The sequence below is a fragment of the Diceros bicornis genome, chromosome 28 (assembly GCF_020826845.1).
Source record: "Diceros bicornis minor isolate mBicDic1 chromosome 28, mDicBic1.mat.cur, whole genome shotgun sequence".
In the NCBI taxonomy this organism is placed as follows: Eukaryota; Metazoa; Chordata; class Mammalia; order Perissodactyla; family Rhinocerotidae; genus Diceros; species Diceros bicornis.
In genome coordinates, this window is record NC_080767.1 from 17,088,324 (window position 1) to 17,101,917 (window position 13,594).

Genomic DNA, 13,594 nt, shown 5'->3' on the forward strand with positions numbered 1-13,594 from the left:
AGAGTAAGATAACATGAATGAAGGGTTTGGCAGTATAAATTAGTGCTCTGGGATTAGACAGCCTCCCCTACTAAATAGCTGGTCAGTCCTGTCAAGTTACTTAATCTTCTAAGCCTTAATTTCTTCTTCTGTAATATAAGGCCAACAGGGCCCTCCTCATAAAGGTTGTGAGAGGATTAAATGAGCTAATACATACAAAAGGCTTTCCACATAACTTGACACAAAGAGAATGCTCAATAAGTGTTGGCTATTATCAGTGCTTCATCCATTTTCATTGCCCTACCTTCCACCTTCATCTTCTGAAGCACCCTCCACAGTGCCTGGCAGAAAGGCAGTAAATACTGTCGAACTGAAATGATGTTATGTTGCATGGCTCATCAGAGAAGGCTTGGGTGTTCATTTCTCCTGTTCCAATGTTTCATAGTCTCAAGGATTTTTCTTAGTTTTTCCTAATTGAAAACTTGAAACTAATTTCAAGTTTCTATATTTAAAAGGAAGACCTCAGCTAAAATGTCAAGATTTAGCTGGTTTAGAGAAGAAGAGAAGTAAGTGTTATGATTGACCACATAGAAGAGGGAGAGATTGGGGTGGGGGGTGACTAAAAGGGGAAGGGACAGAGAATATTCTGCAAGAGGATTGCTAGGTTAACCTTGCACAGGTCACTATGCTCCTCCTACACTCATATGTCTTAGATTTTGGAGATATGGTCATTGTCCCTAGGCTGAGGTTAGTGGTTGGAGGTTGAAGGTTGGCACCTTTCTTACCTCACCAGGAAGGTTTGGCACCCAGGAGTCGTGACCAAAATGGACCCAGCCCCACAAGCATTGCTCATGAAAAGCCCAATGAGGTCCCTGTTGGCCCTACAAGCTGGCAGCCCTAATGGCCCAGAATGTGCTTCTCCCAAAACCAAGTGTGTCATTATTAGTCAGAATTGTTCCCTCTCAGCGTCCTCGGGGGCCATGGCCAGGCCCCTCCACACTCCTTGGCAGCAGAGCCCAATCAAAGGCGGTTGCTGGGCCATGGGCCATGCTGGCCTTGGCCAGCTCCCTCTGCTTCCAGGGAGTCAAGCCCAGCACACAGCCCACAGAGGGACTTAGAGCCCCAGGTCCCTGCTGCAATTAGAGCATACAATTGTAAAATACAAGATGATTCTATGTGGGAGAATTCTCTTTTCACCAAAACCCAAGCAATTCTTAGAAACCATCCAGAAATCCACGCCCATAGCAATGTTTCTTTTGTCTCAGAACCATCTCTGGGGGGCAGGGACTGGAAAGAGAACACTGTCTTCCTTTAGTTTAGTTCTTTTATTCCTAGATGTAAATAGAAGTCCACATCTACCCTGGAAAGGGCTCCAGGGTCAAAGACATAATGTGTTCACAAAGGAGGTTCCACCATATCAGAACTTTCTACCAAAAAGTTAGGTAACTGCTTTGGGTCCCCCTGGACTAGATACCATTTCCTTACGTTTCTCACTGGAGACCCCACCTACTCATCCACACATGATGGCTCCAGATTTTTGGAAATCATGCTTTAGGGTAAAATGTAGTTTAACTTTTCCAAAACTTGTTAGTACAATAGGTCATGTTTCACTTCATTCTTTGACTTATAAATCTCCTAAGAAAATATGGCAGCTTTGCACTCTCCCCTCCCCAGGATATTCAAGAGATAGTAAATTTGCTGTTTCCTTAAGTTAAGCAAAATTTCCTCACCTCCTTTCTTCCTTCCATCTCTCCAAAGTTAGGCTTTGCTCTGCAAACTTTTTCTGAACAGAAGAAGGTCCTCTTCCTAAGGTCTTGCTCCCGTGTGTCTTGACTATTCTCTCCTCTGTAAGAAATGCCCACCAGTTATGTTCTCATTTCACTGATGGTTCCACTTACTAGTCCTATGCTGGAAATCGGCACTTCCCAATGTTTTTCTTCCCCCCTTTTCTCCTTGTTTTCTTCTAGTATAACATTTCTTTTTTTAAATTGAGATGTAACATACATGCAATACACAGCTCACAAATCTCAGGCGTACAGCTCAGTGACTTTTTGCTTACATATACACCTGTGTAGCAACTATTCTCATGAAGATATAGATCATGGCCAGCACTCAGAAGCCTCCTGTGCCTCTTGCCTGTCAATACTTCCCACCAAAGGCAATCACTATTCTGACTTTAGTTTTCCCTGTTCTTGACCTTCATATAAATGGGATCACAGAGCATGTTCACTTTTGTGTCAGGTTTCCAATGTATTTCTACTGGGAATTCACCTTCTTCCTTGACATATAAGAGGCACCGAACAAATATTCATTGAAATGATTTCCTAAAAGCTTTGTGTATGAAACTGATTTTTGAAAGAACTTCTGTTTTAAAGAAAAGACTTCCAGCCAGACTAGATCTTCTCTAATAAAAAAAGTAAGGGCATTAGGAAAACCATTGCTCACAGGTAATATTAAAAAAGAAGAAGAATATGAAAGGTATTCTTCAATCCTACTCCTTCCTCTCAGCACCCACAGCGAGTGAACTGAATTCTTTCTGCTGATAGGTTCACATTGGTATCTCTTTTTTGGATTATTATTTGTGAAGAGGAGCCCGACCCCAAGGCTGGGGCACAGCTCTGGAGTCAGAGGCTGGGTATGAGTCTGTCTATGTTGGTACCACTGTACGAGTGACACAGTGGAAAGAGTCAGAAAACCTGGTCAAGATGCTTACTAATTGTGTGTGCTGTAAGAGTTACTCAGCTTTTTAGCCTCAGTTTGCTAATCCATAAAAAAATGTATGGAGTAGATTAAAGGAAATAGTGGCTGTAAATGTGCATTGAGAACAATAAAGCACTAAAGAAAGATTAGTTCCAGAAACTAGTTGGGATGGTTCATTTTATATGTCAACGTGGCTGGGCCATGGTGTCCACATATTTGGTCAAACATTATTCTGGATGTTTCTGTGAAGGCATCTTTTGGATGAGATTAACATTTAAATCAGTGAGTTTAAGTAAAGAAGATTACCCTCCATGATATGGGGGGCCTCATCCCATCACTTGAAGGCCTTAATAGAACAAAGACTGATCTCCCCTGAGCAAGAAAGAATTCTGCCAACAGCCGGCCTTTGCACTTGAACTGCAACTCTGCCCTGGGTCTGCAGCCTGATGGCCTACCCTGTAGAGCTTGGATTTACCAAGCCTCCACTCTCATATGAGCCAATTCCTTAAAATACATCTGTCTCTCTCTCTTTCTCTCTCTCTCTCTCTCCATACATCCTATTGGTTCTGTTTCTCTGGAGATCCCCGACTAATGCACCAGTTTTCATTTAGTTTATTTATACTAGTGTTTTCTTATTTATTTTGTTTCCTATTTTATTCTAGAAGCTATCTGGTTTATCGTTTCTTTTCTAAATCACTAAGGAATATATTTAAATCACATTTTTCTTTGTTTATCTTGTCATTAAAGCTATTTCAAGTAATAATTTTTCTTTCCATTAATGTCTTGACCACCATCCCTGAGAGAGGAAGGGGAAGTAACTTCTGCAGACACACTATGCATTGCACTCTGAGCTAGGTTGTTAGTGACATTTAGAAAGGTTACTTCTTACCACCCCATGGCTTTTGGCATGCTATGCTTACTGGTCATGTTTCTAGACCTATTGGCTCACTCTTAGACACACTCCACCTTCCAAGACACAAGGATCATGCTTAAATTTCCCTGGAAGATTCAATGTAAACCCAGGACACCAGTTGTACTTGAATTGAGTACACCCAGCTTTGCCTGACACCTAGAATTCCTTTTCCCTCCCACAGTAGTAAACTGATTGAGTCAAATGTGAAATTTCTCGACATCTCTTTGGTTCTCCCTAACACAAAAGTTTCAATCCAGACTTATTTCCTCTAGACCCCTACTTAGTTTTCTTGGTCAGCTCAGTCTGAGAGCCTCCCAGGCAAAGGGTACACCCAGTCATGCTTCACTGCTCTACGGGACTGTGGAAAGGGAACTAACGGGATTTGGGGGAGAAATTTTGTCTTCTTCTTTCCTCAGTGAAGGCCCCACCCTGAATGATGGCCATTTGTGTGTCTTTGATGACCGCAAAGCAGGTCAGGGTTCTGTCAGACAAAAGGAAGTGGGGCCATTGTGGTCTGTGTCTTTTGTCATAAAAAATCTTGTTCACGTTCTTGGATTGCTTCACTGACACACGCATAATTTTAGATTTTAAAAAATTCCCATGTGATCAGATTTCTTTAGCTTTATTGTTTTCATGTCACTTTGTTGAATCATGACTTGAGACTATGATGGGTAGAATTTCAGTTTATATTATTGAGTTCACCTCAGACCTCTATGAGCTCTCTTCTTCCTCCCTCCTTATTCCTTTCTTCTTTTAAAGAAGTTATGATGGGGTGGGGGACTATTTCCCAGATTTTAAATGTAGGTTTTCCTGATGTCTATCATCTCTATATAAATGTTTCTCCTTTTATTTCTAGGGGGGTTCTTCAGATCTTTGATCCCTACATTGGTCTGATATCCATAGATTTTGAGACATGCTAATCTAAGCCATTCAGTCAACTATTAACAACCTAAAATGGCACCATTTGCTGTGTGACCTTGGGTGGTGACTTATTCTCTCCATGTGTCACTTTCCTCATTTGTAAAGAAGGGACAATAATATTCATCTTTCAATGGGGTTGTGGTGAGGATTACAGATAATGTTTTATTAATGGTTCATTATATTATTAGCTTTCCAACTTAGAGATATCTCAGACATATGCTTTTTGTATACCAAATATTTTATTTAAAAAAAAAGAAAGAATGTTTGGGAGGCATTTGTATGGTGCTGGATACAGTAGGTGCTCAGTAAACGGTAGCTATCACTGTAGTTCTTACAAGTTCAAATCATAGGTCTATGGATGAGAAGAAATGTCTGGAACAAACACCTGTGTGAGGCATCATAGGCCATCCAAAGATGCATAAATAGCAACTTCTCACCCCAGAGAGCTTACAATCTAGCTGTGGTAGCACATAAACATGGCCAGCAAATCAAGGCATAGGCCCAGTCTGTACTCTGGAATAGGGCTTCTCAAACTCTTTGATGTCATAGCACTCAGAGAAGATAAGAATATTTGTACAGTATACCTGGGCAGTTTGGAGGGCACCTGGGTGTGTCTATATGGGGCTCGATTTAAAAAAATCACCATTTTTTCTTTATATTATAAAGTTATGATGAAACACAAAGACTGTAATTAAAATTAAGAATATATTAAATGTTGAATTTATATAAAACTCCCAAATAAATGTTTTTAAATTTTCTAAAGAGTAATTGAGCTTGCATCCATTAATGTGACTTTTTAAAATATCAGTCATTATTCTTGAAATGACTACACAATCCCTGACCATGAGAGTTTAATGATTGTCTCTTCAAATTTTTGACCATAAATTGACCAGAAACTTTTTACATAGAGGTCATTCAAATTATAAAACATTTATATAAAAATTTAAAATTTTCTACAGTTGAAATTATATTTAAAGAACCTAACAGCCCTTCCTTTTTTATTGGTAAATACTGGATCTTTTATAATAATGCAAATGGATTTCAAATCCAACTGACCTTCTTTATGTCAAGGGTTTCAGAATAATGGTGAAGCTCTAATTTGTACGATATGCAGGCATTCTTAGAGCGGACACCCTTCCTCCAGCTAGTAAACCACTGAAAGGACTCGTCATCCACAAATGACAAGAGCTGTCTACTACATGTGAAATTAGAGATTGGAGCCTCTACTTGGAGTTGCCCCCAGCAGGATCCCCCATCGGGTCTCCCCAGGTCTGCCCCAGCCTGACTGACCATACCTTAGACTGTTCCCCAAGCCCCTTGAACCTCTGGAGCAGGAGCTCCTCCAGCAGCTCCATGCGTCCTTGTCCTCAGGACAGTGATGTTACACGTCCTGGGCTGGGGACAGAACCTAACGCACAGGCCCATGCGCTCTCGCATTGTTGATGGCTCGTGAAAGGTCCTGGTGATTAAGAATGATTATAGTGCCTTTGATTATGTATATCTTTACCTGCAAAATGGATTGGACTTTCATAGAAGTTGGGACATCCCCATGTAAGTGTGCCATATATGAGAATGCATTCCACCGATATATGAGAGGTGTCAGGGGGAAAGTTGCAAACTACTGACATGGAGCCCAGGACTCTGGAGACTGGGGTGAAGGTGTGGTCAGAGAGCATCAGTTGAAGCCCCTCATTTTGCAAATGAGAGAACTGGGATCCAGAAGCAGACAAGGTTTCCCTCTAGTCACATGGGGGTATGGGCGGAACCACATAAACCCCCAGCTCCTTTCAATGCAAACAAGCCAGATGCGATGATTTCCGATGGTAAACGGAGGCCCGGTCACCTGCTCTGGAGATCCTGTGTCCCTGGGGGGAGCCATGCTCATCTTCCTCCTCCCCTGGGCCATGTTCTTATTGATAATCACTTTGAGTCCTTCATTTTTATTTCTTTTAGAGTTTGGGATAAGAATATAGGCATTTTGGATAAGAGGCTACACATTCCTTTGGAAAAAAATAAGTATACTACTTGGTTTTAAAGAAATAAAGGGCTGAAATACCCTGGGGGCTCTCCTCCGAAGTCTCTGATGCCTACTCTGAACTCTTAGGCGAGGGTTATGTTTTCTGTTTGGGTGAGTGGCCTAACCCTCCATGTGCATAAAAGCCTTGCTGCATAAAAGCACTTTCTTCACTTGAAGGCAGTCTGTGCTCTTGGTATGCTCCAAGACTTGGATGGATTCAGTATAGATTCCCTTAGAGAGAGAGCAGAGCTTAGTGGTTACCACATCAAACTGTCTGGCTTTAAATTCCTACTTTACCCTGTCCTATCCATGTGACTCTGGGAAGTTCCTTATTCTCTAGGCCTCAGCTTTACCAGCTGTATAATGGAAACAACCTGCCTTATTGCTTTAGTCTGTACCAGGGTAGCTCAACTTTGCACTAATGACATTTGAGGGCAGATAATTCCTTGTTGTGAGAGACTGTCTTGTGCATTGGAAGATGTTCAACAGCATCCTAGCCTCTCCAGACTAGAAGCAGTAACCCCCTACATCCCAGTTGTGAGAACTAAAACCTTCTCCGGACATTGCCACATATCCCCTGGGGGGCAAATCACCCCCAGTTGAGAACCACTACTCTACATATTAAATGAGACACTCGTAAGGCACATGCCTGGCACACAGAATTGTGGTTATGACTTGGGTTTAGACCCATCTCTTCCACCTCAGAGAAGCTACTCAAACTCTCTGAGCATCATTTCTTTATTTTAAAATGGGGAGCATCATCCCTACTGAGTCTACTGCACTGGACGACTAGGAAAATCAAACAAGATCTCTGATATAAAAATGCCATGTAAGCCATCAAGAGCTGTCAATAGCTGCCTTGACACACTAGTACTGTGTGGCGGATAGTTTGGTAATGAGGCTGCATGGCTGAGTTTAAATCCCTTCCAACACTCAGACTGGCTTGCGATATTGAAGCCATCAATACATTTTAGCTTCTATTATCACTTCCTTTTTACAGGTGAAGAAACTGAGGCTCAGAGCAGGAAAGGAACTTGTGCAACTTTACACAGCATGGTGTGTGGAGGCAGTGTTGAATTCAGGAAACGTTAACTCTAAGCTTGGTGCTGTGTCCACGGCCTTCTTGTGGTTCCCAATGAACACAAGTGCCAAGATTTAAATGATAGCAGTCCCTTCTGCTAGCAAAGGGAGTTGCCATTTATAAAATAGATCTCTGTCTTACAGTCAAGGTTGGAGGAAATATCACAGGACAGCAGGATAAGATAATTTAGATATTTTTCTCCTGTTTTCAATTCAGAAAAGAGATATGTCCTTAGGAAAAGCTTGAAGGAAGTTGAAAACGAAAGGGCAGAGGCAACCCAACCTCCATGTTATGAATCACTCACTTGGAGGGTTGAGCTGTGCCTTCCGCATCTGGGCTCTTATTTTTAACTTTGCAAGCCTCGGTTTTTTGGCTTCCTAGGGAAAACCCCTCTGGTGCCTGCAGCCTCACTGAAAGTCCTGGCTGTCGTTGTGAGCATCCAGCAGGCAGAAGGGGAGCACAGACCATGCTTGTCCTGTTAGCTGGATTCCCTTGAGGAAAGTTCCTGATCTCTGCGGTTCTAAGGCCTGAGCTCAACAGCCACCATCACCTCTACCCCCTGCTCCCAAACACACTCAGTTCAGTTGCCTTCTGGAGGGAATATCCCCTCTCTGTCTTTCCTGACCTTGGAAATTGTGCTGAGTCAGGGGTGCCTTCTTGAGCTCCCAATTTGTGGCTATATAATCATCAGACGGGCAGCCACCCCAGGGCACAGGGTTACATCCAACCATACCCCTCTTCTCTCCTAAGACTCCACCCTGGACTCAGGATTCCAGGACTCCAGGCAGCTGAGGGTGGGAGCCCCAGAAGATAAGCTGCAGCCCTTTCCAAAAGAGACCCAGCCAAAAGGAAAAAGAGGAAGTTTCGGTTAGCTTGTGTACAGTGCCCTCCAGGAAGATGCCTGGCAAAGTCCTAAACGTGTGTCGGGATGTGGGATGTGCGGAGAAGGCAGCACGAACTCTGGAGTCAGAGAAACTTGGAATTGGAAGCCCAGATAGGCCATGTAAGAATTCTTAGGAAGAATTAGCTTTTCCTTTTTTTTTTTCCGACACTGAAACATATTCAAAAAGACTAGTTATTTAACCTCTCTAACTCTCTGTGCAATCAGTAATACTATCAAACTCAGCTGAGGTGAGAGTGTACAAACACAGTGCAGCAGCCAGCACGCGTGGGTGCTCAGTAAGTGTTGTTTTGTGTCCTTCCTTGAACAACTCTTCGTTGAGCACCTGCTCCATGCTGTTGTCCTGGGCCCGGTCCCCAGATGGCCATTACTCTGCACATTACAATGCTGCAAGCATGGAAGCTGCAGTCAGGACCAGCTCTAGCTGCGCCATTTCCCTTCTCCGAGCCCATATCTCCCCACTTGTAACATGGGGAGAACATTTACAGGACTGTTGTGGTGACTCCATGAGATCACACACCTACCACAGCACCCGGCACAGTGACTGAGTTAACACATCTATTCTTTGCTTCTTCCTTTTGACCCATCTGCTAAGTACTCAAAACTGCTCAGAGATGGGGAACTTTTGAAACTCTTCTCATTGTTGCCTAAACCAGTACAAATATTGCCCCTCACACCAGCTAGGTGAATATCAGTAAGACTGGGTGCTCCACACACCAGCTGATACAGGTCACCATTTCTGTTCTCTGTCTTAGTGGCACTCTAGTCATTAAATCACCTGCAGAACTTTAAAAAATATCAGTGCTCAGACTTTGCTACAGAAAATTCTAATGGACAGCCAGGAATGAAAACCACGGGTTCTTTTCCAATGGTTTATTTTTCATCTGAAGATGTCAAAGCACGGAGAGGATGTTAGTTCCTTGAGGGCAATCAGCTAATAGGGAGCCTGCATTGGAGTTCAAGCTAGTTGTCCCTATCACAACAGTCTTCCCATTACCCTATGTTCTCTCTCACTGTCTTGGCAATTTTTAAGCATCTGGTTGGCTTGTAGGATTCAAAGATTGAATGAGACTTGAGGAGGGGTCCCCAGAGATGGTTTGGAATTGCGTGGAGTATCTTCATTCCGCAGATAATTCCTGAGACATCTGCTATGACCCACATGCTGGGCTAGGCCTGACAATGCAATGTGAAATGAGACACGGTACCTGTTCTAGAGGAGCTCATGACTGGTTGTTATGGGCTGAATTGTGCCTCCCAGAACTCGTATGTTGAAGTCTTAAACTAGTACCTCATATTTGGAGATGGGGCTTTTAAAGAAATAATTAAGTTAAAATGAGGTCATTAGGTTGGACCCTAATCCAATATGACTGGTGTCCTCACAAGAAGAGGAGATTAGTTCACAGATACACATAGAGGGAAGACCATGTGACACACAGGGAGGAGAGGATGACCATCTACAAGCCAAGGAGGAGGCCTCCGAAGAAACAATCCTGCCACCACTTGGATCTTGGACTTCCAGTCTTCAGAGCATTGAGAAAATAAATTTCTGTTATTTAAGCCACCCAGTCTATGGTGCTTTGTTATCACAGCCCGAGCAGACTCATACATCAGTTCTAAAGGGGAGACAGACAAGTAAGGAATCAATCAACTAAAATATCCCATAAAAACATCAGGATCGTCATGAGCAGGGGTTGCTATGGGAGCCCGAAGGAGGTTCCCAGCCCTGAAGGAAGGGATTGGGAGGCTGGAGAGAAGTCTCTGTTGGGGAAGAAACACTTAAGCTGTTTTTGAGAACAAGGAGGAGTTTGCTGGGAGAAGTAGGAGAGTTTAATGCAAGAAGCCAGACGAGGGAATGTGAAAGTGCAGAAGTGTGAGACACCACAGCCTGCTGAACACGCAGGGGGAGGCAGGGGATGGGGAGCATACATGGTGAGGTGAGAGATGAGGCTGTGAGATAGGCAGGAGCAAGTTATCCGAAGCCTTGTGCATGTCTAGCTAAAGGGCCAAGGCTCGGTGAACAGGAGCCCATGAAGGGCATTATGCAAGGGAGCGCCTGGTCAAGTTTTATAAAGTGGCTCTGATGGTCCTGTGGGGGCTGGATTGGAGTGGAAAGACCAGAGGCAGGGAGACCATCAAGGGGCTGCTGCAGGAGTCCTAGAAGGAAATGCTAGGGGTCGGAACCAGGACACAGGTCCAGGGCATGGAGAGAAGCTGGTGAGTCCTCTGGTGAAACCCTGGCACAGAATAAAGCAGGTTGGAGAAATGTTTTTTTTAAGACATTGTGATTAACTAGGCAAGGAACAGAGAAGGAGTAAGAGGAGTCAAGGATGATTCCCAGGTTTCTGACTGGGACAAGTGGATAGATGATGGTGCCAACTGCTAGAAAAGAATTCTCTTTCCCTTCTGTCTTAGTCAGCTCAGGCTGCCATATCAAAATACCCTAGACTGGGTGGCTTAAGCAACTGAAATTTATTTTCTCACAGTTCTGGAGGCTGGAAGTCCAAGTCCAAGGTCAAGGTGGCAGCACGGTCAGTTTCTGATGAGAGCTCTCTTCCAGGTTTGCAGATGGCTGCCTTCTTGCTGTGTGCTCACACAACCTTTTCTCAGTGTGTGCTTACAGGAAGAGAGAGCACAAGCTCTCTGCTGTGTTTTCTCATAAGGGCACTAATCCCATCAGACCAGGGTTCCACACTCATGGTGCCATCTACCTTAATTACCTCCCAAAGGCCACATCTCCATCACACTGGGGTTAGGGCTTCAACATATGAGTTTAGGGGGATACGGGCAATCTATAACACCTCCCCACTGAAAAGAGAGAAATAACAGTGCCATATATCCCAGCCATTTCCCTGTTCTGATTGATTTGAGCCTCTGATGATTTCAGGAGGAGGCTTACAAGCACATTTGTTTACATTTATTCACCTATCCTTCCATCCTCATTGGTGGAAAAGGAGCCTCAATAGGCAAGTTAGGGCTAAGCTACGAGTTAATAGTGAAGACTTTCTGACACAAGTGTGGAAAACTAGGTTCCTGAGGACCCAATCTGTGTGACACCCTGAATTAGAAATGGGATGTCAGCTGAATTGGATGCATCCCTCCTCTCAAGGATCTCTATTTTGTAGATCCAGGGGTGACTTTCTCAGGCTATCAGCTTCAGGTCTGGCACATCTTGCTTTTGGACATGAAGGTCCTTAGGGAAGACCCCATCACTCTCCTTCTCTCTGGGACAAGCATGCATCTAATTTCTCAGACAGGGAATCGTCTGTTTGCCTGGCTCCTAAGTGGCTTATTAGGATGAATCACGTTCCAATTCTCTAAGAGGGTTTACTCATTGAAAAGAATATTCTCTTTGATCTCACGGCTTAGAGTGTTTAGGTTTTGTCCAGTTAATCATGTGGCTGGCGTCAAGCTTTGTCAGCCTTTATTTCTTCAAGGCTATACAGCATTCAAAGGGTTTGGGCACTGGCTCTCTAGCCAACGTGGTTTGACTCAACAGCAACTAGAGCCTGAACCTTTTCTCTAGTTCTTTGATGATAATTGATCAATCAGTCTAGTCTATTCTAAAGTGGCCCTCAGATCTAAGAGGTGATTGAAGGGTGGGCCTTTAAAAGGACATACTCTCCTCTCCTGAGCTAGTCCCACATGGTTAAAAGAGCTGTCCTGATAGACTTTATTTTGCCTTAGCGCTTTCCAGTTCCAAAGCATGTTCATTCCACCATCACTTTAACTTCTCAAATCAGCTCTGAAGGGTAAAAAGAGTGAGGTAGATGGGCTTAATTGTGCAAAAGAGAAATTCTAACACTGATTAGAGGATTTACCTGGTATCTCATGAGGTAGGAGTTGTGAGACAAACTAACATTTAATGATGTGCCAGGTACTTTGCAGATACAGTAGTCCCCCCTTATCCTTGTTTTTGCCTTGTTTTTAGTTACCCACGGTCAACCATAGTCTGAAAATATTAAACGGAAAATTCCAGAAATAAAAAACTCATAAATTTTAAATTGTGTACTGTTCTGAGTAGCATGATAAAGATCTCAAGCCACCTCGCTCTGTCCCTCCTGGGATGTGAATCATCGCTTTGTCCAGTGTATCCATGCTTGCATATACACTACGTGCCCATTAGTCACTTAGTAGCTGTCATGGTTATCAGATCGACTGTTGCGATATCACAGTGATTGTGTTCAAGTAGACCTTATTTTACTTAATAATGGCCCCAAAGTACAGAGTAGGATGCTGGCAATTTAGATATGCCAATGGGAAGCCATAAATTGCTTCCTTTAAGTGAAAAGGAGAAAGTTCTCAATAAGGAAAGAAAAAAAAATAATACGCTGAGGTTTAAGATCTATGGTAACTTTTATTACAGTGTATTGTTATAATTGTTCTATTTTGCTATTATTGTTGGTAATCTCTTACTGTGCCTAATTTATAAATTAAACTTTATCGTAGGTATGTATGCATAGGAAAAAATATATTATATACAGAGCTCAGTACTATCCACGGTTTCAGGCACCCACTGGGGGTCTTGGAACATATCCCCCATGGATAAAGGGGGGACTACTGTACTAACTTATTTAATCCACAAACGCACCTGGTGGAGTAGACATTATTGTGCCCATTTGAAAGATGAAGACACTGAGTCATGAGAGATTTAAATAGTCATTTCAAAGTCGCCCAGTCCGTGGATAGCTAAGACAATATTAACCCCCTGGTCTTCGGTTAACTAGTCCAGCACTTTTATCGGTTATGCTGCATTTAAACTCCCCAAGCATGACTGTAATGAGGAAAACAGTCTTTCTGCTTAGTTGGATTTTGGGTAACAAGAACCATAAGTGGAAATTTTTAGATAGATTTGGAAGTATCTTTCCTATTGTTAGATAGATTTGGAAGTATTCTTTCCTTCATATATAAAATGAAACAAGGCTCAGAGACATAAATCCGCTGCCCCATGCACTCCCGTTTGAGCATTCCAACAATCAGGCATCATAAACCAAGCGAGATTCCCCAAGCTTGATTGTATCACTCAAGACCGCAGGCCAGAGTAGCAGCCCCTCCGTGGGGAAGGCCACATCTTCTCAGCCTTGT